General features: G+C 43.5%; 1 protein-coding gene and 1 pseudogene across 1 annotated transcript in view; one reads left to right on the top strand and one right to left on the bottom strand.

The window, feature by feature from the left end:
• The window catches only part of LOC126035462 (uncharacterized), a 212,868-nt gene that overhangs the window by 32,056 nt on the left and 154,454 nt on the right, over positions 1-26,358 (bottom strand). The gene's annotated exons all lie outside the window — the stretch shown is intronic.
• LOC126035585 (uncharacterized) overlaps positions 13,007-26,358 on the top strand; it is a 44,484-nt pseudogene continuing 31,132 nt past the window's right edge.

The raw sequence follows: 26,358 nt of genomic DNA, 5'->3' as shown, positions 1-26,358 counted from the left end.
TTTTGGCAATCAGCTTGCGAAAGACACAGAATCCTGGGAAGCCCCGTCTGAGGAGGGGAAGCTGTTGCAGTATGTGGATGGTATCCTGATCGCCACCAAAACAGAGAAAGATTGTATGACATGGACGGTGAGTCTGTTGAATTTCCTGGGACTCCAGGGGTACCGGGTATCCAAGAAGGTGGCACAGGTAATGCAACGCAAAGTGAATTATTTGGGCTATGAAATTAGTGCGGGACAGAGAACTTTGGGACAGGCCCATAAAGAGGCAATATGTCAAACTCGGAGACCTCAGACAGTGAAAGAGTTACGGACTTTTCTGGGAATGACAGGGTAGTGCCGATTGTGGATCTATAATTATGGATTGCTTGTTAAACCACTGTATGCGTTGACAGCCACTGAGCAGAAACACCTTGAGCGGAATAAGGAGACCGAACGAGCCTTTGAGCTACTGAAAAAGGCTTTGATGTCGGCCCTGGCCTTAGGACTCCCAGATGTGAGTAAGCCTTTTCTTCTTTACTCCCATGAGAAGCAGGGCATTGCCCTGGGAATATTAGCACAAAACCTGGGCCCATATCGACGGGCAGTTGCCTACCTCTCTAAGCAGTTAGACACAACTGCAAAAGGTTGGCCTGGATGCCTGCGGGCGGTTGCGGCTGTGATACTGAATATACAGGAAGCCCGAAAGTTTACTCTGGGCCAGAAAATGACTGTTCTGGTGTCTCACACAGTATCAGCAGTACTGGAAGCAAAAGGTGGACACTGGCTCTCTCCACAAAGATTCCTGAGATATCAAGCTATATTGGTAGAGCAGGATGACGTGGAGATTGTAGTCACTAACATTGTCAACCCAGCTTCTTTTCTCAGCGGGAACACAGGAGAACCGGTACATCATGACTGTTTGGAAACCATCGAAGCAACATACGCCAGTCGCCCAGACCTGAAAGACAGCCCCATGGAAAACGGGGAAACTTGGTTCACAGACGGAAGCAGTTACGTCCTGAATGGTAATCGACATGCGGGATATGCCGTCACCACCAGCCAAGAGGTAATAGAATCAGGGACTTTGCCCATGAACACCTCCGCACAGAAGGCAGAAATAATTGCTCTAACTCGCGCCCTGGAATTGGCCCAGGGCAAAGTTGTGAACATTTATACAGACTCAAAATATGCCTTTGGAGTCGTACACGCACATGGAGCAATTTGGAAGGAGAGAGGACTACTGAGTTCTCAAGGGAAAAATATCAAACACGCAGAAGAAATTCTGAAGTTACTGGAAGCTCTCCAGCTCCCTAAGAAAGTAGCAATTATGCATATTAAGGCACACCAGAAAGTGAGCTCAGATTTGGAAAAAGGGAATGAGCTGGCGGACAGAGAAGCAAAACAAGTGGCCAAAACAGAGGTAAAAACAGAAGGGGCCTTAATTCCCGATAGGCAGATTTCCCTAGAAGGTAAGCCAGAATACACTAAGGAAGATCAAAAGCTCATTACAGCTTTAGAAGGGTCATATAATGAAGAGGGCTGGGCTCATACCCCACAGGGCAAGCTAATTGTTCCCTCTTGCTTATTATGGCATTTGATACGGGAGGAACATAGGAAAAGACATTGGGGAACAGAAGCTCTGTATAATCATTTGATAAGAGAAATTGTGGCTAGAAATTTATACACCACGGTGAGACAGGTGACACAACAGTGTGATCTTTGCCTCCAGACTAATCCTAAGAATACCCCCAAGCTGGAAATGGGCCAAATTGGAAAAGGCAATGGGCCTGGACAACAATGGCAAATTGATTTTACAGAACTTCCAAGAAAAGGGGGGTATTGATATTTATTGGTATTAACTGATACCTTTTCAGGTTGGCCAGAAGCATTCTCAACAAGAACAGCTAAAGCTCGGGAGGTAACTAAAATACCAGTACAAGAGATAATACCACGTTTTGGGGTTCCAGCAACCATATCCTCTGACAGAGGACCACATTTTGTCTCAAAAATAGTACAACAAATTAGCCGCCACTTGGGTATAGATTGGCAGCTTCATACTCCATATCACCCCCAGTCGAGTGGTCAAGTGGAGAAAATGAACCACTTAATCAAACAGCAAATTGTGAAATTAGGACAAGAAGCAAATTTGACATGGCCTCAGTCTCTCTCTTTAGCCCTTCTGCGTATACGAACAAGACCAAGGGCGAAAGAAGGACTGAGCCCCTTTGAAATTCTGTATGGGCAACCCTATGGGATACAGAGAGGGGTGTCTCTACAAGCAGGGGATGAAATTATGACTTCTTACATGGTGGCATTAGGTAAGCAACTTAATAAAATCAAGAAGCATGTGGTAGGGACTCGAGGGAGAGGTTTGGATGGGCCTGTGCATAATATACAACCAGGAGATTATGTGTATGTAAAGTCTCTTACAGAAAAAACTCTGGAGCCGCAGTGGGAATTACCATTTCAAGTATTACTTACCTCCTTCACCGCAATTAAGATCAAGGAACAGAACGCCTGGATCCATCACACTAGGGTGAAGAAGGCACCCAAAGGACAATGGACTTCACAAGAAAAAGGACCTTTGAAGCTCAAATTTGTGAGACATTGATTGTTATGTTCCTGAGTTGGACCTTGTCCAAGGGGCAGGCTTGGGATCGAAATACTTACTTAAATATGACAGAGAGTATCTCGAAAGTACTAAATTTATCAGATTGTTGGGTATGTAATCCCCTTCCTTGAGGGAACATGGAACTCCCCTTTTTAGGAATCCCAACCACAAATTGGACATCTCTCATTAAAGACGGGCCAGACAGGAATGGCTCATGCCCTCATGGAAAAGGGAATACCCAGCGGGGACCCAACTTTGATTTGGAGGTGCCCAACCCTAAAGAGATCTTATTTACTGGCCGTTGCTTAAATATTACTGATAATATTTGGGGAGACATGGATAACTGTAGCCTTGCGGAAAATCTGGGAACTTTCGATAAAGGAAAATTAGAACGTCTTGGGCTAAACTTAAGTATCAGTTTCTATTATATCCGGAAACCAAAGGGTGGGCCAGGAAAGAAGGGGCAAGAGCAAGACAGAAGGGAGATGCATCTTGGTCCAAGATGCAACACAGGGCCAGGATACTAGTGGCTCTGTGGGGATGGCAAGGCCAGAAAGAGTTTACCTCAGAACTGGAGGGACACTGTCTTCAAGGATACCTTGTACCTCAGGCCAGTATATTCGAGGGAGCTTCGCCTCCCCGAGGGTTTTTGAGAACACCTTGGCTCCGTGTAAAACGGGCTGAAAACCCACTAGTTATTCGAGGTACTAGGTACCATAGTTTTGTCCGATGGCTATTCCCCTCTTTAGGGGTAAGCGAGTTGGAGAAAGCTATCGTGAATATATCTGCTACATTAGAGATTATAGAAAGTGCTACAGTTGATGCAGTTCAAGGGTTGCAACTGGAAATACAATCCTTGAGTAAAGTAGTGCTCCAAAATAGAATGGGATTGGACATGCTTTTAGCAAAAGAAGGGGGCTTATGTGTAGTTATCAACCAAACTTGCTGTACCTATATCAATCAAAACCAACGAATTGAAACAGATCTTGAGGAGATATGGGAAAGGACTAAAATACTACATGAAGTTTCCCAAGATGACACTTCCTGGGGCTTGACAGGCATATTAGAAAAATTAACCTCCTGGTTGCCAAATTTGACATGGTTAAAGCAATTGTTTGTCACAATAATAATCATCATTCTGTTGTCTGTGGTCCTTTGCATAGTGGTTCGATGTGGCCTTTTGTGCTGTAAGAGTACAGGAGACTCTTACAGTGAATGGAAAATAAATCAGTTACGACGAAAACTCGAGACCAACAAATAGAGGATGCTAGATAGGGAAACAATGTATTAGAAGTACTAGGATTAAATATAGTAAAAGAATTTACTATTTTCTAGAAAAGGGGGGACTGAGACAAGGGGAGTCAAAAGAGTCTTAGTAGACATAATAAAGGGGGGTGGAAGAAGATGTTTAGTGCTTACATTGTTGAAATTAGCTGAGGTAGAGACAGTCCTCGATAAGAAGAGCTGGTGCCAAGAACTAGCCAATGAGGTAAAGACAGTCCTTGATAAGAAGCAGGAGCAGGCCCCAAGAGCCAGCTAAGACTGGTCTTGCGGCTTGGGTGAATACCAAGAAATCACTGAGCCTGCGCAAGGAAAAAGGATACTAGCGGTGATGAAGAGGGGTCATCTATCTTCAGCTCTGCGACCACCAGACGACCACCATAAAGAGGCCCTGTGCAGGCGCAGTTGGGAGGGGACTATGGAAATAACCTCTTGGAGCTAATTTTAATATGGAGCGGGGATAGGTCATGCATATGTATAGGCGTATTGTAAATATGTAATACCTGACTGTATAAACTTGAGGCGAACTGCCGAGTCGCGCGCGCACGACTTTGGTGGGATTAACCCCCGTGCCGCCCAGCGCTGAATGAACATACCTACTTTACAATCTCACTGATTGTGGAGTCTGTTTTCCGCACGTCAACAGTCTGGTTGTGAGCCCTCTCTATCAAGTGACCCGGAAAAAAATGATTTTAACTGGGGCCCTGAGCAATAACAAGCCTTTGAACAAATTAAACGGGAGATTGTTCATGCAGTAGCCCTTGGACCAGTCTGGGCAGGACAAGATGTTAAAAATGTGCTCCATAACATAGTTTAGCAGAATGGCCCTACTTGGAGCCTCTGGCAGAATGCACCTGGGGAGACCCGAGGCCGACCCCTGGGGTTTTGGAGTCGAGGATATCGAGGATCCAAGGCTCGCTATACTCCAACTGAAAAAGAGATTTTGGTAGCGTATGAAGGAGTTCGTGCTGCCTCAGAAGTGATTGGTACTGAAACACAGCTCCTCTTAGCACCCCCACTGCCAGTGCTGGGCTGGATGTTCAAAGGGAGGGTCTCCTCTACATATCACGCAACTGATGCCACATGGAGTAAGTGGATTGCACTGATCACACAACGGGCTCGCATAGGAAACCCCAGTCGCCCAGGAATTCTAGAAGTGATCATGGACTGTCCAGAAGGCAAAGTTTTTGGAATGTCGCCAGAGGAGGAGTTGGCGCATGCTGAAGAGGCTCCGCTGTATAATAAACTGCCAGAAAATGAGAGGCAATATGCCCTGTTCACTGACGGATCCTCTCGCATTGTGGGAAAGCATTGAAATTGGAAGGCTGCTGTATGGAGTCCTACACGAGAAGTTGCAGAAACTGCTGAAGGAGAAGGTGAATAGAGCCAGTTTGCAGAGTTGAAAGCCATCCAGCTAGCGTTAGACATTGCTGAAAGAGAAAAGTGGCCAGTGCTCTACCCCTATACTGACAAAAGCAATACCCTTTGAAACTAGAAGGCTGAAAAGGGTTAGAAAGCCCAATTAATAATTTTTTACAGCATGCCTCTTACTGGAATGTGAATCAGAATATAACACCCCCATATTACCGGTAAAGAAACCGGATGGAACTTATCGGGTAGTACAGGATTTAAGAGGAGTGAATAAAATCGTTAGATTTACACCCTGTGGTAGCCAATCCTTATACTGTACTCACTAAATTATGAAGACATCAGGTATGGTTTACAGTATCAGACTTAAAAGATGCATTCTTCTGTCTGCCCTTGGCCAAGGAAAATCAAAATTTGTTTGCATTTGAATGGGATCGTCCGACTACTGGTAGGAAACCCCAACTTACCTGGACAGTGTTACCCTAAGGTTTTAAGAACAGTCCAATAATTTTTGGAAACCAATTAGCATGGTGTGGTGGGTTGACCCTGGCTGGACACCAGGTGCCCACCAAAGCCGTTCTATCACTCCCCCTCCTCAGCTGGACAGGGGAAAGAAAATATAACAAAGAGCTTGGGGGTCAAGATAATGACAGGAGAGGTCACTCACCAATTACCGTCACAGGCAAAACAGACTCAACTTGGGGAAAATTAACTGAATTTATTACCAATCAACCAGAGTAGGGTAATGAGAAATAAAACCAAATCTCAGAACACCTTCCCTCCACCCCTCCCTTCTTCCCGGGCACAACTTCACTCCTGGACTCTCTACCAACCCCCCCAGTGGCACAAGGGGATGGGGATGGGGTTTACAATCAGTTCATCACACGTTATTTTCTGCTGCTTCATCCTCCTCAGGGGGAGGATTCATCACACTCTTCCCCTGCTCCAGCGTGGGGTCCCTCCCACGGGAGACAGTCCTCCACGAAGTTCTCCAACGTGGGCCATTCCCATGGGCTGCAGTTCTTCACAAACTGCTCCAGCTTGGGTCCTTTCCAAGGTGTGCAGTCCTTCAGGAGCACACTGCTCCAGCGTGGGTCCCCCACGGGGTCACAAGTCCTGCCAGAAAACCTGCTCCGTGGACTCCTCTCTCCACAGATCCGCAGGTCCGGCCAGGAACCTGCTCCAGCGCGGGGTTCCCACGGGGTCACAGCCTCCTTCAGGAACCCATCTGCTCCAGCATGGGGTCTTCCATTGGCTGCAGGTGGATATCTGCTCCACCGTGGACCTCCCTGGACTGCAGGGGGACAGCCTGCCTCACCATGGTCTTCACCACGGGCCGCACGGGAATCTCTGCTCCGGTGCCTGGAGCATCTCCTCCCCCTCCTTCTTCACTGACCTTGGTGTCCGCAGGCTTGCTTCTCTTACATGTTCTCACTCCTCGCTCCGGCTGCCGTTTCTCTCTGTCCCAACTTTTTTTTCCTTCTTAAATATGTTATCCCAGAGGCGTTACCTCTATCGCTGATTGGCTCAGCCTTGGCCGGCGGCAGGTCTGTTTTAGAGCCGGCAGGTATTGGCTCTGTTGGACATAGAGGAAGCTTCCAGCAGCTTCTTACAGAAGCCACCCCTGTAACCCCCCCCCACTACCAAAACCTTGCCACACAAAGCCAATACACATGGGGACTTGGAACATGGGACCCTCCTTCCAGAGATGGAACCCTTTTACAATATGTAGATGACTTATTAATAGCAACTGAAACAAAACCTGATTGTATACAATGGACTGTAAGTTTGTTGAATTTTGGGGGATTAAACGGATATCAAGTTTCTCCACAGAAGGCTCAGATGGTGCAGCAGCAGGTAACCTACCTCGGGTATGAGCTATCTGGAGGACAACGAGCATTAGGAACAGACTGAAAAGAAGCCATCTGCAGAACTCCTCTCCCTCAGATGATAAAAGAATTCAGGACATTCATGGGAATGACAGGTTGGTGCCAATTATGGATTTATAATTATGGAGTAATAGCAAAGCCTTTATATGAACTTCTAAAAAACAATCCTACTCAATTGACTTGGTCCAAAGAGGCTCAAAATGCATTTGAAACACTTTAAAAGGAGCTAATGAGACCCCCAGCTTTGGGCCTACCTGATGTTACTAAACCATTCTGGCTATTTTCTCATGAGAAGCAAGGCATAGCTCTAGGAGTCTTAGCCCAACAGCTAGGACCTTACAAAAGAGCTGTGGCCTATTTTTCTAAACAGCTTTATGAAGTAAGTAAAGGATAGCCAGGATGCTTATGAGCCGTGGCAGCCGTAGTGCTAAACATCCAAGAGGCTTGGAAATTTACTTTGGGCCAAAAGATCACAGTAGTGGTCTCACATATGGTATCAGCAGTACTGGAACAGAAGGGAAATCATTGGCTTTCCCCATCCTGATTTTTACAATACCAGGCCATTCTGGTTGAACCGGACGATGTTAATATTGAGGTAACTAATGTTACAAACCCAGCTTCTTTCCTCAGTGAGGCAACATCTGAACCATTGATACATGATTGTTTAGAAATCATAGAAACCATGTACTCTAGCAAACCAGATTTGAAAGAACCCCTGGAGGATGCACAGGACTCCTGGTTTACAGATGGAAGCACCTTCATCTGGCAAGGCATTCGAAAGGCTGGGTATGCGGTGACAACAGCAAGTAAGGTAATTGAATCCCAACTGTTACCTACAGGAACATCAGCTCAAAAGGCTGAGATTATTGCTCTGATTAGAGCCTTAGAACTGGCAATAGGGAAAAAGATAAATATATGGACAGATGCCAAATATGCCTTTGGAATTGTCCACGCTCATGGAGCAATTTGCAAGGAACGAGGACTGCTAACTGCACAAGGAAAACGGATCAAACATGCTGAGGAAATACTTCATCTACTAAAGGCAATTCAATTGCCAACCAAATACCATTATGCACTGTTAAGGACACCTGAAAGGTAACACTGACCAGGAAAAAGGTAATAGATTGGCTGATAATGAGGCTAAAAAGGCAGCAGAAAGAACGCAACAGATCGTAACATTAATTCCGGATAATAGAGGTAAGAATTGGGATGAACAGGAAAAAACTGAATATTCTAGAACTGATGAAGATTTAATTAATGAAATAGGAGGATAAATTCGCTCCAAAGGATGGGCCCACCTGAGTGATGGCAGAATTATAGTTCCTGCTTGTTACGGATGCACGCATAACCAAATCCAACAGGTGTTAAAACTCAAATTCATTCTTCAGTAAAAGTTAGTTAGAAGTGTGATGGGTTGACCCTGGCTGGAGGCCAGGTGCCCACCAAAGCCGTTCTATCACTCCCCCATCCTCAGCTGGACAGGGGAGAGAAAAATATAACAAAAAGCTTGCAGGTTGAGATAAGGACAGGAGAGATCATTCACCAATTACCGTCACGGGCAAAACAGACTCAGTTTGGGGAAAATTAACTCAATTTATTACCAATCAACCAGAGTAAGGTAATGAGAAATAAAACCAAATCTCAGAACACCTTTCCTCCACCCCTCCCTTCTTCCCAGGCACAACTTCACTCCCGGATTTCTCTACCAACCCCTCCCCCAGCGGCACAGGGGGACAGAGATGGGGGTTTACGGTCATCACATGTCATTTCCTGCCTCCTCAGGGAGGACACTGCTCCAGCCTGCTTCACCATGGTCTTCACCATGGGCCGCAGGGGAATCTCTGCTCCAGTGCCTGGAGCATCTCCTCCCCCTCCTTCTTCACTGACCTTGGTGTCCACAGGCTTGCTTCTCTTACATGTTCTCACTCCTCGCTCCGGCTGCCGTTTCTCTCTGTCCCAACTTTTTTTTTTCCTTCTTAAATATGTTATCCCAGAGGCGTTACCACTATCGCTGATTGGCTCAGCCTTGGCCGGCGGCAGGTCTGTCTTAGAGCCGGCTGGTACGGGCTCTCTCGAACACAGGGGAAGCTTCCAGCAGCTTCTTACAGAAGCCACCCTTCTAACCCCCCCCATATGTCCAGTAACATTTTATAAAACCACAGGCTCAATGATGTAAAGAGAATTAATACTACACAGCCAACTCAAGAATCCCCAAGATTTAAAGTGATGGCTCCAAAACGCACATATCACTCACCTACAAGCTGAGGGCTCTCTCCCTCAAGGAGTTACCTCGGGCGGTGCCCCGACCCAAGCGGGAGTCCCTGACTGCAGACCCGCTGCTCCGAGGACGACTGCCAACATGTCCTCCGTCGGGACTCCATTTATACCCCTGTCAAAGCTGACCTGTGGTCATTTAATTCTATTGGCTAGGAGGGTCACCTCGGTGTACCTGGCGTATCTCAATTGGCCAGTTCAAATTTTAACCTGCGGCCTCTAGGGTTTAGCTTTTTTTCCTTCCCCTTCTCCCTGCCTGGAGAAGTTTCATTTCCTGCTGGTGGGATGGGGGTGGGAACAATCCACCCCGTGACCAGGCTTGGTTTGGGTGATTAGCCTTAAGCCTTATTCGACATTGTGGGCAAGCTGTGAGGATTGCTTCACAAGTTTTCATAGACACTGGCTAACCCTGAGATCAGCATTCATAACAGAGATCTGCTTTCCCTGAGTGGCCTCGTTTGATATGCAACCATTCTGCTAGTTTATCCCAATCTTCCTTCTCACTGGTGACCATCCTGATTTGGGCCAGGTGGTCCACCTGCTCATTCCATTTTGCAGCTGGGGTCCATCCCAAGCATGTCCCTTCACCCATCCCACCTTTAAAGATCGGGATCTCCCTATTGTCAGGAGACGTTGCCAGTCCTCTGTCCTCCACACTTTTGCATGACCTACCTCCCACTTGTCACGGTAGAGACGGACACGACAAGTAATAGATCATGAAAAATGGCTACTTTGTTCTAACACACCTTTATATCCCCTTCTTCAGAGTATGTGTTAGTATATGATTGGTTTGGTTAGTAACTAACAGTTCATGATTGGTGAGTTCATCAGGACGGTTCTTCTTATCACTATCTTGTTTTTGTACCACTCTTCTCAGGACTTTCCAGACTTTTCAAGGATACACTACAAGCTGCTCAAGGTCACTCTGGTCTCGAACTGTCAGGCATTCTGCAGACCTGTTGCATCCCCCGACAATTCCCCCTTTTTGTATTTGTGCTAAAAATATCGTCCCGGCTGCCCTCTGCAGGGCCCTTTGCAGAAGGTTGAAAAGACAGGGCAACATTAGGAGCATACTTATCACAACCAAGATCACTACCCCCACAGTCTTGAGCAGAGATATCAACCATCCAGACAATCCCCAACCCTCAAACATCTTTGTCAGCCAATCTAATTCATCGCTTTCTGTCAGCTTCCTGAATCCCTTCTTTAAATGCTGACTACTACTGAAAATGGATTCTGAGTGATCGGATAAATTCATACAACACATCCCTTCAAACTCATCACAACCATGTCCTTGTGCTAAAAGCAAGAAATTAATTGCAGCTCTATTTTGTAGCGTAGCATGTCTGACACTATCAACATCTAACAGTAAATCAGATAATACTACAAGAGTCTGTATTCAGGGACCCCAGAATTTGTGAATCCTGGGGTGGCAATGAGGGTGAATGCCCGATCCGTGGAAACCAGGCATTCCCATCCATTGAGTCCATGACCTGCTGCACAGGAGTCTCCATCAAGAAGTTCTTAAACTGCGTTGATGTCAGTGTAACCCCCTATTAAACCTGTGAAAAAGGGATTGTTTGGTGTTGCTGTACTAAGGTATAAGCAATCTTGTCCGGTCACGTCAGCCAGGGTCATCCAGATGTTTTCTTTGGTTTGCGGCAGTATCCATGACTACATCTATCTGAGGACTGTGAGGAAGATGAACCATATGTACATTCTTGTGCCGTCTTGCTCCACAAATTCAGCCCAGCAATCGGTAGGTGACAGCTTGTTGGGAAGTGGCTTGATGAGAAAGGACATGGGTCTATGGAAAAGTTGTGCGAGCAGAGTTGTGTGTGAAGGAATGTCAGCGTGGGCAGCAAGAATAGGCCTTGGCTGAAGACTGCTGGACTTGCTGATATCAGGAGAAAAACAACAGCTGGTCTCGCTGATATCAGGAGAAAGACAGGGATGGTGTGACCTTGGCATAACTTCACAAGTAACTTTTGAAGAAGTTCCCATGAGAAAGTTACGGAACACGCATAGCTGCCAGCCACAAGTGGGTGTGTTTTAGTAATGAATAAACATTAGCAATGTACCAATCATATTAGGACTAGTAGGCATAATTATCGCAAGCAGTATAAATATGAGCTATCTGTGCAAATAAAGTTGAATCACTTCTATCACTCATATTGAGTCGACTTATGTGCATTCCTCCGCCGCTCCAACAAATGGCGCCCAAACGTGGGACCGAAGAAAGGGGAATTGGAGCGACGGACACTGAGAAGCACCGGTAGCAGCAACCGGGGGGCAAAAGATTAACCGAACGCTGATCGTCTTGGTTGGTGTGTTAACTCTCGTGCCTGGACCGTCCAAAAGGGGTTTGCCGTCAGTGAGGGCTACTGGAAAAAGGCTGCAAAGACTTTTTAACTGAGGTGCCTTAATCAAGGAGCACCCAGGAGTATCAAGAAGCTGGCCGGCAATGGATCAAGAGGTAGCCCTAAAATTATTACAGTGCTTTTTAGAAAAGCGGGGGGTAAATTGCGTTAAGCAAGTTTCGGGATTAGTTGCTTTAGATCGTGTTAAGGGATGCTTTAAGAATCCGGATTTATTATTTGAGGAGAGTGAATGGCGTAGATTAGGAGACGTATTATGGGATATGGTAATTGACGATGATAAATCAGCTAAAAAACTAATGAAGCAAGGACAGAAACCTTTCAATTAGTGTGGGTACAGCTTTTGAGCTTAGTACCTGGAATGCTATCGGAACCTCCCTATGGGATGAAATTAGTGACGGGTCTAAAGAAGTTAAAGGTCTTGCAACCTTATGGAAATTGATTAAGACAACTCTGTAAGAAATGAAAGCAGATCGTAAAGCGTCTGCGTCTGCTTTTGCTGCTCTCTCTCTCCAACTGCAAGCGAAAGGGAAAAGCGGGGAGAAAAACATAATGCAGCGAGAGAGACTTTTTGGAGCTTGTTCGCCTGCTCTTGTGCCCTTGACTTCTGCTCCACTCCCTGGGACTGCTGATATTAATCAGCCATCTGACAGTTCCCAAGCCTCCCTAACCGTACGATTAAAGGAAACCCTACAGAATCAGGGAGTGAGTAAAAATCCGCCTACGAAAAAACAGCCCCCAGATACCACTGTTCAACATGAACAAATTATACCTAGCATATACCCTGATTCAAATAATGCAAACAAGGACTTGGCTACTCTAATAATAGAACAAAAATAGACAATGTTAGAATTGTTAAAGGAAATGCGGAAAAGAGACGGGGAAACCAACCGCACCCGCGATAGATGCGGAGCCGCTTGTAATAGCCGCTGCAGAAGAAAGGCAAAGACATTGGAGGGGTGTAATAAAAGATGCCATTATAGAAGGGACTATGCTCCAAGCATTCCCAGTTATTGCATCAAATGGACAGAAAAAATGGGAGGTGTTTGACTGGAAGGTCATTGAGAAATTAAGGAATGCTGTGAGTCAGTATGGAATCAAATCTGCGTTAACTCACCAAATACTGCAATTCATTTTTTCTGCTGATACCTCAAGATATTAAACAGCTAGCACAGTTGGTTTTGACACCCACCCAAATGTTAGTGTTTTTCCGTCAATGAGAGACGTTCTGTGATAGGGAACAAGCAACATCACGACAACAAACAGATCCCCTATGGGGAGTAACCACGCAGATGCTGATGGGTACTGGACCCTTCGCATCAGGGAACGCTCAGTTACAATGTGTCACTGAGGTTCATCATCTATCACAGATCTTGGCGTATCAAGCTTTTCTTACCATACCAGACAATATGCACAGCCATGCTTTTACCCAGGTGAAACAGGAGAATACAATTTATGACCACCCTGACATGAACGAGGGCATGAAAGAAAACATGTTCAAACTACTCGCTTTTGAAAATGCTACTGAAAAGACACGCAAAGCATTGTGTCATTTGCCAAAAAATGCAGATGTCGTTGATATGATAGAATACATGGATCGATCAGTGGACTCACAGAAAGTAGCCTATGCTGCCACAGCTCTCCAAGGAGCTACAAAGAAACACAAGGCCAGTAAGACACCCTTGGTCAAGTGTTCTAACTGTGGCAAACGTGGACACATTAGGAGCAAATGTACAGTTACTGCTAACAGTAAGTGCTGCAACAAGTGTAAGAAAGATAACCATACCACCAGGAATACAGGACACCGACCGCGAAGACCACTCATGCGACGACACGAATGCAAGGGGCTTGGGCTGCCAGCCCTCAGGCAGCCTCGCAACCACCAGATCTGCCACTGCAGGAAGCTCCGGAGTGGATGTGGAAACCGCAGTCACCATAAAGGGACCACTGGTGTTTGGACTTAGTGCATTTTTAATGGGGCAATCTTCAACAGCTCTAGAAGGAATTCTGGTACTCCCAGGGCTTATTGATGCAGATTATTGTGGGACTGTGAAAATTACGATCCATGTTTTAATCCCTCCTGTTTCTATTCCTAAAGGTACCAGAATAGCACAATTAGTTCCATTCAGGTCGTGTGTTCTGAACCCAGGTGAAGTACAACGTGGAGATGGAGGATTCGGCTCCACAGGGAAACCGCAGGTATACTTTGCCATGGACACAACAAGAGGTAAACCAGAAAAGGTAGTGCAATTGCAAGGGCCTGATGGAGTTATCAAGAAACCCATGACAAATCAATACAGGAGCTGATGTTACGATTATTTCACAATGCATTTGGCCTCCATCATGGCCATTGATCAATCCAAATTTTGGTATTGAAGGGACAGAGGGCACACAAGCCACCTTAGTAAGTCAGCTACTGGTTACCCATTTGTGTTCCCCGACAGTGAACATGTTACGATGCGTCCGTATATCATGACTACCCCAACTGAATTGTTTGGCCTCATAGGCCGTGATTTATTGAGCCAAATGAAGGCAATGTTAGTGACCCATCCTTTTTAGGAGCGGTCACTGAGGGGTAGCCAATCCTGAAAATTAGCTGGAAAACAGATGAGCCTGTTTGGATTGATCAGTAGCCGCTAAATTCTGAAAGGCTGCTAAAAATACAAGGGTTAGTTGAGGACCAATTGAGGGCGGGACAAGTTGTTCCTTCTACTAGTCCATGGAATACATCAATATTTACCATTCCCAAGAAAAGTGGGAAGTGGAGACTGTTACATGATCTCAGAGCTGTGAATGCGGTGATACACAGAATGGGAGCCCTGCAGCCAGGTTTGCCATATCCAGTTATGCTTCCAGAAGAATGGGATTTGTTAATTATAGATCTAAAAGATTGCACCCAGATGGCGCTGAACGGTTCGCCTTTTCGGTACCATCGATTAACAAGGCAGAACCCTATAAGAGATACCATTGGGTCGTGTTACCGCAATGAATGCGCAATTCCCCCACGATGTGTCAGGTGTATGTGGCCTGGGCATCAGAGCCTGTAAGAAAGCAGTTTCCTCAGTAACTTGCCACAAGATGAAATTTTAACTCAATTGCAGGACATCTTAAGCCATCGCGGAGTAATAATCACTCCTGAAAAGGTGCAAAAGGCAGCACCTTGGAAGTATTTGGGGTGGCACATAGATGCTAGCAATGTTAAACCTCAGAAGGTTCAAATAACATGAGAAATGTCAACGTTACATGATGTCCAGAAGCTTGTGGGAGATATCCAGTGGGTGCGGAATCTTTGCAGTATCACTAATGGCGATATGACCCCTCTGGTAGAACTCTTGGGTATGAGAACACTGTGCAGATGAGAAACGGGAAATGACAGAGCTGACCAATGGGTTGCAGCGCCACGGGAGCCTCCTCCAGGGAATCATTTTCAACAAAGCACGGCAATCACATGCGTTCTTGCACCAACCCGCTAGGATGTTAACAAAGCAATTTGACTTACCACTTAGTGATGCCCAAAGTATTGTTATAGCATGCCCTGATTGTCAAAAGGAAGGGCTCGGCTTGGGCTGTGGGGTTAACCCACGAGGTCTTTTGCCATTGCAGTTGTGGCAAATGGATGTCACCCATGTCACGTGGTTTGGTGCAAAGCGTTCTGTGCATGTGTGTATTGATACCTATCCTGCTGCCATGTGGGCCACGGCACGAACTGCAGAAAAGGCCTTACATATTGAATGACATCTTCACGCTTCTTTTGCAGTACTGGGGGTGCCTAAAGAAATTAAGATGGACAACGACCCGGCCTATGGTTCTACACGATTTGTTCGATTTTGTAATTTGTGGGGAATTCACCATGGTACGGGTATTCCACATCTTCCCACAGGACAGGCTATTGTCGAATGGGCCAACCAGACCCTAAAGAACATGCTGCAAAAACAAAAAGGAGGGACCCAGGGCTTACTCCCAGAGGAGCGATTGGCCAAAGCCTTATTTGTGCTAAATTATCTTAGACTGACAGGTGATCACAAAGACCCACCAATGGTAGTGCATCATGTTCTTTTACAGGCAGAAAGGACGCAACAAAGTACAGGAATCATGGTAATGTATAAGGACCCAGAATCCGGGAAATGGTGCGGACCAGCAGAAGTAAAACTTACTGGGAGGTTCCGGCTAAGTGGGCCAAGCCATGGCTTCGCACTGATGCTGGACCCGGAATTGTCCCAATGGCAACTGGCACGGCACCGGCGGGTGCTGAAGCCACTGATCCAACAGATTCTAACTAATAGAGTATTACTAGCGGACACTGAGTCCTTCAGAAAGGTTTTTAGAACAGCGTGCCTTATTGTATATAGAACTTGCTTTAGGTAAAAAGTGTGTTAGGCATAATTTGATTAAACATAGCGTGATTACGGTAAGACAGTGTGGGGTAAATGTAAAAGTTAGTTAAAGCCAAAATCAGGAGTAAGATCTATTTCCATTAATAACCTGGGAACCAGGTTATGATTGTGTTTCCACAGATACAGGCCCACGATGTACTCCTGCTCAATTTGTACGACCATCATCATCTGGAGCATCATAGATGATGTGGCAATATGAATACTACCTCAGCCGAAAACTAATGTATAGGTAACCTTGGCTAACATAACAGGTCAAGATTCTCTGTGCCTCGCAACTGTATCGTAAAGCCCACGAACCAATAGACAAGATGGCTATGACTCGTGCAGCGCGCCTGGCCAGCGAGCACATGCGTCATAGATTGCAACTGAGGCGGACTTTTGGCACCCGCTGGCCACGTGTGCTAAAACCCGTTCCTCTGCAAATGTATAAATACCGGGATTTTCCGGAGAGCATCAGGCTGGTGTACGGTGAGGCCATCGTTGCCTCTGTGGGGATGCCCACGGAAAGCTGGCACCTACCGATTGCTGGGCTGAGTTCGTGGAGCAAGATGGCACAAGAATGTATGGATGGTTCATTTTCCTCATAGTCTTCATGGTCTGGGTCATTAGGGGTAACAGGTTGGCTCAAAGAATTATGGGCATTATTGTAGTTTCTGTGATTGTAGCTATTGTAATAGTTTTACCTTGTTCAGCTTATTAAGGAAAATGGCATCCCAAGTGATTAAGCAAGCCTGGATTGCTCAAAAACAAAAAGAGGGAGAAAGATTTAAACAGAGACCTACAGTGGATTCGACCTTGTTGTGGTATTACAAATACAGACTTACAGCCGCTGCTGGATTTATTGAGGGGCAGCGATAGCTTAACTTCTACAAGACAACTAAGTGCACCGGGACGGCAAGCCTTGACAGCAATTGGACAAAAAATCACATCCTCCATGTCTGGCAGATACGTTCCTGATTTACCCATAAATTTGAAACCTTATGCTGAGATTGATATGGAACACACTGACTGTAGTAAGCAGCATGACAGTGACACCGGTGATTGATCCACATCGGTTAACGCCATGGGACTGTAAGAATGTTTGGGTGTCACTAGCTAAAGCTATTAATCAAACCTCTTTTTGTGTGCTTATGTATTTTATTAGGTATAATGTTGTTTTTACTGTGCTTAATTAATTGTGTTCACAGATCTTTGCAAAGGGCAATACAGCAGGTGTTAAAATTTTACCTCAATCTATACACAAACAAATAGATTGGCTGAAGAAACATACACAAAAGATCCAGCAAGAAACTAATTGGTTTGATGGGGTGTTACAGTCAATATTCGGCGGGATAACACCACGGCTAATGTCATTGATTAAAGAAGCCTTATGGTGGTTGGGTATATTGATATTAATCTGTGTAATAGTTAAAATTGCATATGGGTGCATGATGAAAGGAGTCTCAAAGCTGACACACCAAGCTCTACTCGCACAAAAAGAAAAAGGGGGAATTGTTGGGAATTGGCTTGATGAGAAAGGACATGTGTCTATAGAAAAGTTGTGCGAGCAGAGTTCTGTGTGAAAGAATGTCAGCGTGGGCAGCAAGACTAGGCCTTGGCCGAAGACTGCTGGCTTTGCTGATATCAGGAGAAAAACAACAGCTGGTCTCGCTGTTATCAGGAGAAAGACAGGGACGGTGTGACCTTGGCATAACTTCATAAGTAACTTTTGAAGAAGTTCCCATGAGAAAGTTACGGAACACGCATAGCTGCAAACTACAAGTGGGTGTGTTTTAGTAATGAATAAACATTAGCAATGTACCAATCGTATTAGGACTAGTAGGCATAATTATCGCAAACTGTATAAATATGAGCTATCCGTGCAAATAAAGTTGAATCACTTCTATCACTCATATTGGGTCGACTTATGTGCATTCCTCCGCCGCTCCAACAGGTGAGGGGTTAGTGGAAACAGTTGAGTGAGGGACTGGGAGAGAGGGGAGGGATCAGGTGAGGGGCGAGGGATTAGCAGGGGGAGGAGGGGCAAGGGACCAACGGAGGGATGAGGGGCGAGGAGCGAGGGAAAAGAGACGGGCGAGCCACAAGGGACCAGCAGATTGGTGAGGGGCGAGGGACAGCGAGGGGCGAGGGGCGAGGGACAGCGAGGGGTGAGAGAAAAGAGACAGGTGAGGGACTAAGCAAGGGGTGAGGGGCCAGGCTAGGGGCAAGGGACCAGGTGAAGGGAGAGGGAAAAGAGACGGGTGAGGGACCAGGCAACGGGAGAGGGACTAGGTGAGAGGAGAGGGAAAAGAGGCGGATGAGGGGCGAGGGACCAGCAGAGGGACAAGCGGCGAGGGATCAGTGAGGGGTGAGGGAAAAGAGATGGGCAAGGGACTGGGTGAGGGGCGAGGGACCAGGTGAGGGGTAAGGGAAAAGAGATGCGTGAGTGTCCCGATCCAATGTCGGGGAAGGTTTTGATATGATCCGAAGAGAGAGGTTAAGACACAAATGAGGTCAAATGCCATATAGCCAAAACAGCTTTTATTATCAAAAGTATCAAAAGTAGAAAATAGTAACAATAGGATAGAATAGAAGAAAAAGGCAGAAATCAAGCAAGCATTCGGGATAGGGTTGCAAGAATAGTCACCACCATGGATCCAGCAGCATCCCACTGTCCTCAGTCTTCAATTCTTCAGTGATGGGTGCACACCACAGCTTGTCTCCACGGTTTTTATAGGGCATAGTCAGATGCATGCACATACATACTGTTCACGCACTGTTCACATGCTGCAGGTTTCGTCTATTACAGGACCTTGGCATCATCAATACCAGAAGCCAGTACCTTATCTCAAGGACAGTTTCCATGAGAATGGTAGTCTCCACATTCCTGCATGCTTCAGGGGCTCCAGCCCATCTCCTCCCCTGGATGCCTCAGTGGCCTGGTAATTGTCCTTATGGACAGAGGAGTATCCTGCTTAAACAAGCCATCCCAGAGACAAATGGCTCTAGAGAAATAGTTCACACTTCAGTCTCTCACAGCAAACAATCTCTGAGACAAATGGCTTGAGATGACAGTTCAGTCTCACAGCAAGTAGCAAGGGACCAGCAGAGGGGCGAGGGGCAAGGGGCGAGGGACCAGCAGAGGGACAAGGTGAGGGAAAATAGACGGGCAAGGGGCAAGGGACCAGCAGAGGGACCAGAACAGGTTTTACTTAGATAAAAATAGAGTTACACTGTAAACTTGAAATCAAGTATCAGAAGCAAATTTTGAACTTTACTTACTAGTCTTGCTTATATCTTTCTTTCTAAAATTCCACGGCATTATAACCAAGCTTTTTCAAGCAACACAAATCAGTGACTGTACAACAATTTCTATTGCTCCCATATTGTTTTATAAAGAGGCTGTTACATAAAGCAGAGGTAGAAGGTGGGTATACAAGAATAAGGATGCAAATCCAGCTAAATAACACTAGTGGCTTTAAAGATTACTACTCAACTTCTATGACTCAATAGCATTTCTCTTCCATCTGTTAAGTGATTAATGCTTCAGTGCAAATGAATACAACTGCACCTTTGCCATATACCTACAGAGAAGTACAACTAGGTCTTGCAAATAAAAAATAATTATAATTATCAAGATGTAAGTAAAATTAAGACAATCACCCTATATTCAATAAGTGTTCTGAATGCATTTAAGAAGGAATCCATTTGCTACTAGTAAAAATGTACTCTACAAATAAAACAAGCCAGAGATATGGTCAATAATATGTTATGTCTGTTTTTAAAAAAGTCTGTAACCAAAGATTCTGAGAACCAGAACTCAGAAACTAAATGACAGACCACAAAGAAATGATACAGTCTCCATACGAAACTCCTATTTAGTATCCTTTCACAAATCAAACTAACAGATACTAAGGGACTGACAGATGACAGACACTAATAATTTGGCTTTTCAATGCCTGTCTGGTAAAGATTCTCAGAGAAAAAACAGAACTTCATCTCAGGTTCCCTAGAAAGAATAGGATCAAATAAATAAAGATGTTCCACTGATCTATGCATCATTATCCAAAGTTTCTGTAGAAATAGTCACCCTTCTCCAGATTATTGATGGAAGCATAAAGCTTAGGGATTTGCAGATAGCCACACTGTATAGATTAGTTAAAACTGAAAGGATCTGAAGAATTTGAGACAAAGCTAATCAACCATGCAACATACTGGCATATACCTATCAAAGCAGACAACGCAAGATAATGTGAACTGCAAAGATCACACAAAACTTATGATTCTACATTAATCATTGCAAGCCTGAGCAAACAGCCATGAAAAAAATCTCAGGCAAGTCAACAGAAACTATTTGCTCAATAAACAGTAATGCAGAAGATAAAGCAACAAACATTAAATTTTAAAAGGCTATTCAGGACAATGCTTATATTACAGCTGTATACTTTTCTCTTCTTCATTAAAGAGTTTATTTCAGGTCAAACCCAATTATCTCTGAAAAAAAATATATGGAGAAAGGAAGGTCTAGATTACTCAGGTTGAAAAAAAAACTACTCAAAAATAAATCAGGGGTCATACTATAGACAAATGCTATAGGTAGCATTCAGGGTATCCCTGAAGCAAAATAGATTTAAATTCTACCTCAGTTTCCCCTGAATTCTCAAACAGGAAAAAAATTCACCTTCTATCGTAACATCAAATTAAGTGGGTTTTTTAATATTAAATTAATTTTATTTCATTCTATAGTTTTACCAATGTTTTAGTGACAATACAGGGCTGCTAAGTAGAAAACACCAGCAAAAACAAAAGACTAAGGCTAACTGGAATTTTTCCACAGCACATAGCCAAGAGGGAATCAATTCCTACAGACTAAGTACATTATCTGGAGGATGTTACTAAACCTATAACCAGCAAAGCAGCTAAAATAAGCATTTTTATAGGCTTTCTGAAGAGCTTTTTGCTTTTTTTTTTTTTTTGTTTATACTTTTATTCAGTTTCACAATTAACCAACAAATAGCAGACCATGTGGAATAAATGTTTTCTAATTTTAAATGGCTTGTGGAAACATCAATATTTCTACCAATCTTGGTACAGCACTCATTGATCCTCCTACTCTCCAAACCCACTCTTGTAACAGTGTGGGGCTTCTTTTCCTCTGGTATTGATATAATTCCAATAACATCCATTCCTATTTCTACCAGATTCTTTAGCTACAGAAATACTACAATAGCAAGACTAAGGAAAACAACGTTCTTTCTAACAGAAGAAAGTTGCTATCCCTATGACAACAAATAAGAAAATAAATACAGGCTGATTTCTTTCTCTACTGAAACTATTAGTTGGCTATAATTTTTAAATTCAGTGCCAAACAGAATAAAAATTATGCCTAGCTAAGTATCTTGAGAAATGCCACATCTTTGTGCATAATATTTGACACCTGGGAAGGGCATAGACCTACTCCACTCATACGTATTGTGCATAGAGTCATAAATTTTTCTGTTCAGTCAGGCATTCTCCAGCCACTGGATGCATTTTGGATAATGTAACTTAGTTACATTTGGGGGGGGGGGGACCACACCAAGAAAACACACCACACAAATAAAACAAGTTATTCACTTACCTCTTATGCAAAATAACCCTTATTTATAATCCTAAACAAGCATTTTCGAGAACTAACTTACCCAAGTTTCAGCATGTTGATCATATCAAAGTTGACTAAATCAAACAAACACCTTCATTGCTTTGTCATCTCCAAATGAACAGAATAATGCCCCCTCCAAACTAACAGCAATACTCTCAATATCACCTATTAGAGTCATGGTTTAACCCCAGCTGGCAACTAAGCACCACACAGCCACTCGCTCACTCCCCTGCCGCAGTGAGACAGGGGAGAGAATCCAAAGAGTAAAAGTGAGAAAACTCATGCACTGAGATAAAGACAGTTTAATAGGGAAAGCAAAAGCCGCACACGCAAGCAAAGCAAAACAAGGAATTCATTCACTACTTCCCATTGGCAGGCAGGTGTTCAGCCATCTCCAGGAAAGCAGGTCTCCATCATGCATAATGGTTACTTGGGAAGACAAATGCTATCTCTCCAAAAGTCGCCCCCTTCCTCCTTCTTCCCCCCAGCTTTATATGCTGAGCATGACATCATATGATATGGAATATCCCTTTGGTCAGTTGGGGTCAGTTGTCCCAGCTGTGTCCCCTCCCAACTTCTTGTGCACCCCCAGCCTACTCAGTGGTGGGGCGGGAAGCAGATAAGGCCTTGACTATGTAAGCACTGCTCAACAATACGGAAAACATCCCTGAATTATCAACACTGTTTCCAGCACAAATCCAAAACATAGCCCCATACTAGCTACTATGAAGAAAATTAACTCTATCCCAGACAAAACCAGCACAGAAAGCTAACATACTATTAAGACAGGAAAGGGACATCCTTCACTTCAGTATTCCACAGGGGAAAAAACCTACAGGGGTCTAAACCTGTTTCTCAGCTGTTTTGACTTAAAAAAACCTACATGATTTAATTAAAAATTTAAAAAAAAAACAACAAAAAAACCCTCACTTTGTATCCTATCACTGTTTAGAATCAGGTACATGATAACAACCTACATACCATCTACATAAATGAAAGATTACAATTATTTTCATTTAAAATGTTCATTTAAAAATTTGAGAACAACATTATGATAGGGTAAAAAATTATATGCTCTTATGCTTGCATCTCTCAAAAGAGAAAAAGCAGCAGAACTCTATAAACTATTACAGGCCTGCTATTAACACACATAATACTCAAAATTACTCTGCAATTGAGCCTTTCACAAGTTTTTCACAATACTTATTTTTGCTTCATAGGCTTTGTTCTCACATTTTGTTTCTGTATGTAATGAGAAGCTGATAGTTAAGATTAAGAACCCACTGTCCTGGTTTCAGCTGGGATAGAGTTAACTGTCTTCCTACTAGCTGGTACAGTGCTATGTTTTGACTTCAGTATGTGAAGAATGTTGATAACACAATGATGTTTTCAGTTGTTGCTCAGTAGTGTTTAGACTATAGTCAAGGATTTTTCAGCTTCTCATGCCCAGCCAGCGAGAAAGCTGGAGGGGCACAAGAAGTTGGCACAGGACACAGCCAGGGCAGCTGACCCAAACCGGCCTATGGTGTATTCCATACCATGGGACGTCACATCTAGTATAGGAACTGGGAAGTGGGGGCAGGGAATCGCCGCTCAGGGACTAGCTGGGTGTCGATAGGCGGGTGGTGAGCAATTGCACTGCGCATCCTTTGTACATTCCAATCCTTTTATTACTACTGTTGTCATTTTATTAGTGTTATCATTATCATTATTAGCTTCTTCTTTTCTGTTCTATTAAACCATTCTTATCTCAACCCAGGAGGTTTACTTCTTTTTCCTGATTTTCTCCCCCATCCCACTGGATGGGGGGGGAGTGAGTGAGCAGCTGTGTGGTGCTTAGTTGCTGGCTGGGGTTAAACCACGACAGAAGTAAAATTGTGAAGCATAATGTATAGGATTGTTAAGTTTGAAATGTAGACATAGAAACTTTAGGAACTGTGTTATGTGTGACTACAGGAACCTTAATATTGTTAAAGTTTGAAATAGCTAACCATAGAAACCTCACCAGGAAGTTACTGGTTTTTCTATGTTTTGTTTCAAGAAACTAAGGAAACCATCATGGACACCAGTTATGCTGCTTGGGAAACCCCTTACCCTTCCCATCTCGATTTGAGTATCGAAGATTCCAATCAGTAGAGCTAAGTGAAATTGACCAATGATTGTTTTTAAATAAGAATATTGATAAGGTTATATAATCAAAGGACCAATCATTATAAAGGTTAAATTTAAGAGCGAGCATAGTATGCATTTTTATGTAAAGAGCTTATGTAACAATGACCTGACAGAAAAAGTCTATAAAAACTGATGGATTTTGATACTAAATTGGACACGCCTTTGGAGGAGCAATCTCCCATGTCCCCAGCGCTGCAATAAATGAAAGTGCCTGCTTCTTAACTTCACATTGGTGTTAAGGAGTTTTATTCTGGATTTCGGTAACAGGGGAATGAAGGAAGATAGGTAGATATCATTTAATCCCTGACTGCAGTAAATGAATCGCAGAACCCCCGATAAGGAGGGAAAAAAATTGAGTTCCTTTATAGAAGAAAAATCAACTTCTCACCTAAGTAGCTACAGAAGTGTTTAACAAACTCAATCCCTTCTATATTTTTCCAGAATTTTACATGCCCATCATGACTGGTTGTTATGATAAAATCTGTCCTACAATTACAAAAGAAAATAAGACAAAAACCCCCACAAATTATGCACTTGCACAACACTTTCCTAATAACGAAATCATTATATATATATGAGAAGAAAGCTGTCTCCTCAATCTGTGCAGTTCTGCTGAATCATATTTTCTTCAGACTCATTCAGTTTCTCTTATTACTGTAAATATTGCACATTGCAATAAGGATTTTAAGAACTCCTTTTAGTCTATTTAAACAATTTTTATATTGCTTCTCAGTATGCCCTTTCCTCTGCAGTTAGTTTTAAAAAAAATCTTAAAATGCCAGCTTTGGACATAATAACTTTCCATTATTAAACTTCTACAATGAAAACTTCCTAGCATATACAAAAATACATCTCTGACAATGAGATACAGTGTGTGTGTGTGGGAAGACACTTAGTACATACTACATGTGTAATGACATCTCTGTGCATGTAACTGCATTCATACATTGAAGCATATGGTAGATTCTCAAGATAAACATGTTCAAATTCAAGGACTAACAGAATAAGAAGAAAAATGAGGATTTTTTTTTTCATAAAGGTGCATCTGTTCTCCCTTAATTACCCTTGAATAGCTTACTCCCATTTTAGTCAAGAATATGCTAGGATTTTGTGCAAACATAATAAAACGGGTTTCCACTGTGGCTTTGTGCTCCGACTTCTAGATTCTTGGTAGACTAAAGCCACTCAAACTCTGCTTTCGCCCATATAGAGGCTACCTTTTAAAGCAACTATTACCTTGGCTTTCTCAATGTATACAAAGAATTTCAGCACAACAATTTTTAAGGTACTGCCAAAAAACAGAAGATCAACCACACCTCATTTTCTTCCAAAACCAAATGTATCCCTATTGCTGTTAAGAGATTCTGTTGCCGAAATCCGGAATAAAACTCCTTAACAGCAATGAGAAGTTAAGAAGCAGGCACTCCTTTATTGCAGCGCTGGGCACACAGGGGATCGCTCCACCTAGTGTGTGCACTTGTCTGGTTTAATCATGCAGGTTAAATACACACCTGCTATACATATTCACTAAATTTCTGGAAATGTCATACATAATCATCAACTGTCCGATAAATCATTAGCATATGTAAATGTCCCTTTACGTAGGCGTGGTAAAGTCTCTGGTGGTCTTCAGAAGCCCTCTGGTGGTCTTCCATAGTCTTCCTCACTTTGTCTGATAGTTGACCTCTCTTATGTGATTCTGCTCAGTATGATTTTTGCCATCATGTATTTGATTACATAAAAAGTACATTCACTGTTAATTCTTGAATTTAACGTTTCTAGTGATTGGCCCTCAGTCACACCACCTTATCAATATTCTTATACTAAAACATTCATTGGTTAATCTTACTTAATTCCACTAACTGGAATCTTGATCAACGTGGGGTTTCTAAGCAACAGAACTAAGGTCCATAACGATCTCTCTTAGTTTCTTAGGACAAAACACTACGAACTAACAAATCAGTCGAAGTTTCTATGGTTAACTAATTTTAGACAATACTTATTCTTTTATGATTGTATACAGCACATTTTGTATGTTCCTAAGTTTGTATTACTACATTGCGAGCTTCAAACCCCTATATTCTACAATCTTTACCTTTTAATCAAACCCAGCTTATAAAATTTTAACTTTTATCAAAATATTTGTAACAATTCAAGCTCCCACTCAGGTATCATAGACTAAATTCTAAGCACTGGCATCTACCTATTTCATTTTTTAACTAGAACACCTAAAATAATCTGTTTTTCTGGGTTTGTCTCTGATTTTTACATCCTAACTGTTAATACCTGTGCAATAGTTTTTGTTACTGAACTGGCAGGCTTGCATCTGTTGAACAGTGTTAAACTCACATCATACCCACAGAGCTTTGAGTTGCTGGACACATCCATATGT

This window comes from Accipiter gentilis, chromosome W (assembly GCF_929443795.1).
Source record: "Accipiter gentilis chromosome W, bAccGen1.1, whole genome shotgun sequence".
NCBI lineage: Eukaryota > Metazoa > Chordata > Aves > Accipitriformes > Accipitridae > Astur > Astur gentilis.
This window is presented reverse-complemented; position numbering and strand designations above follow the sequence as displayed.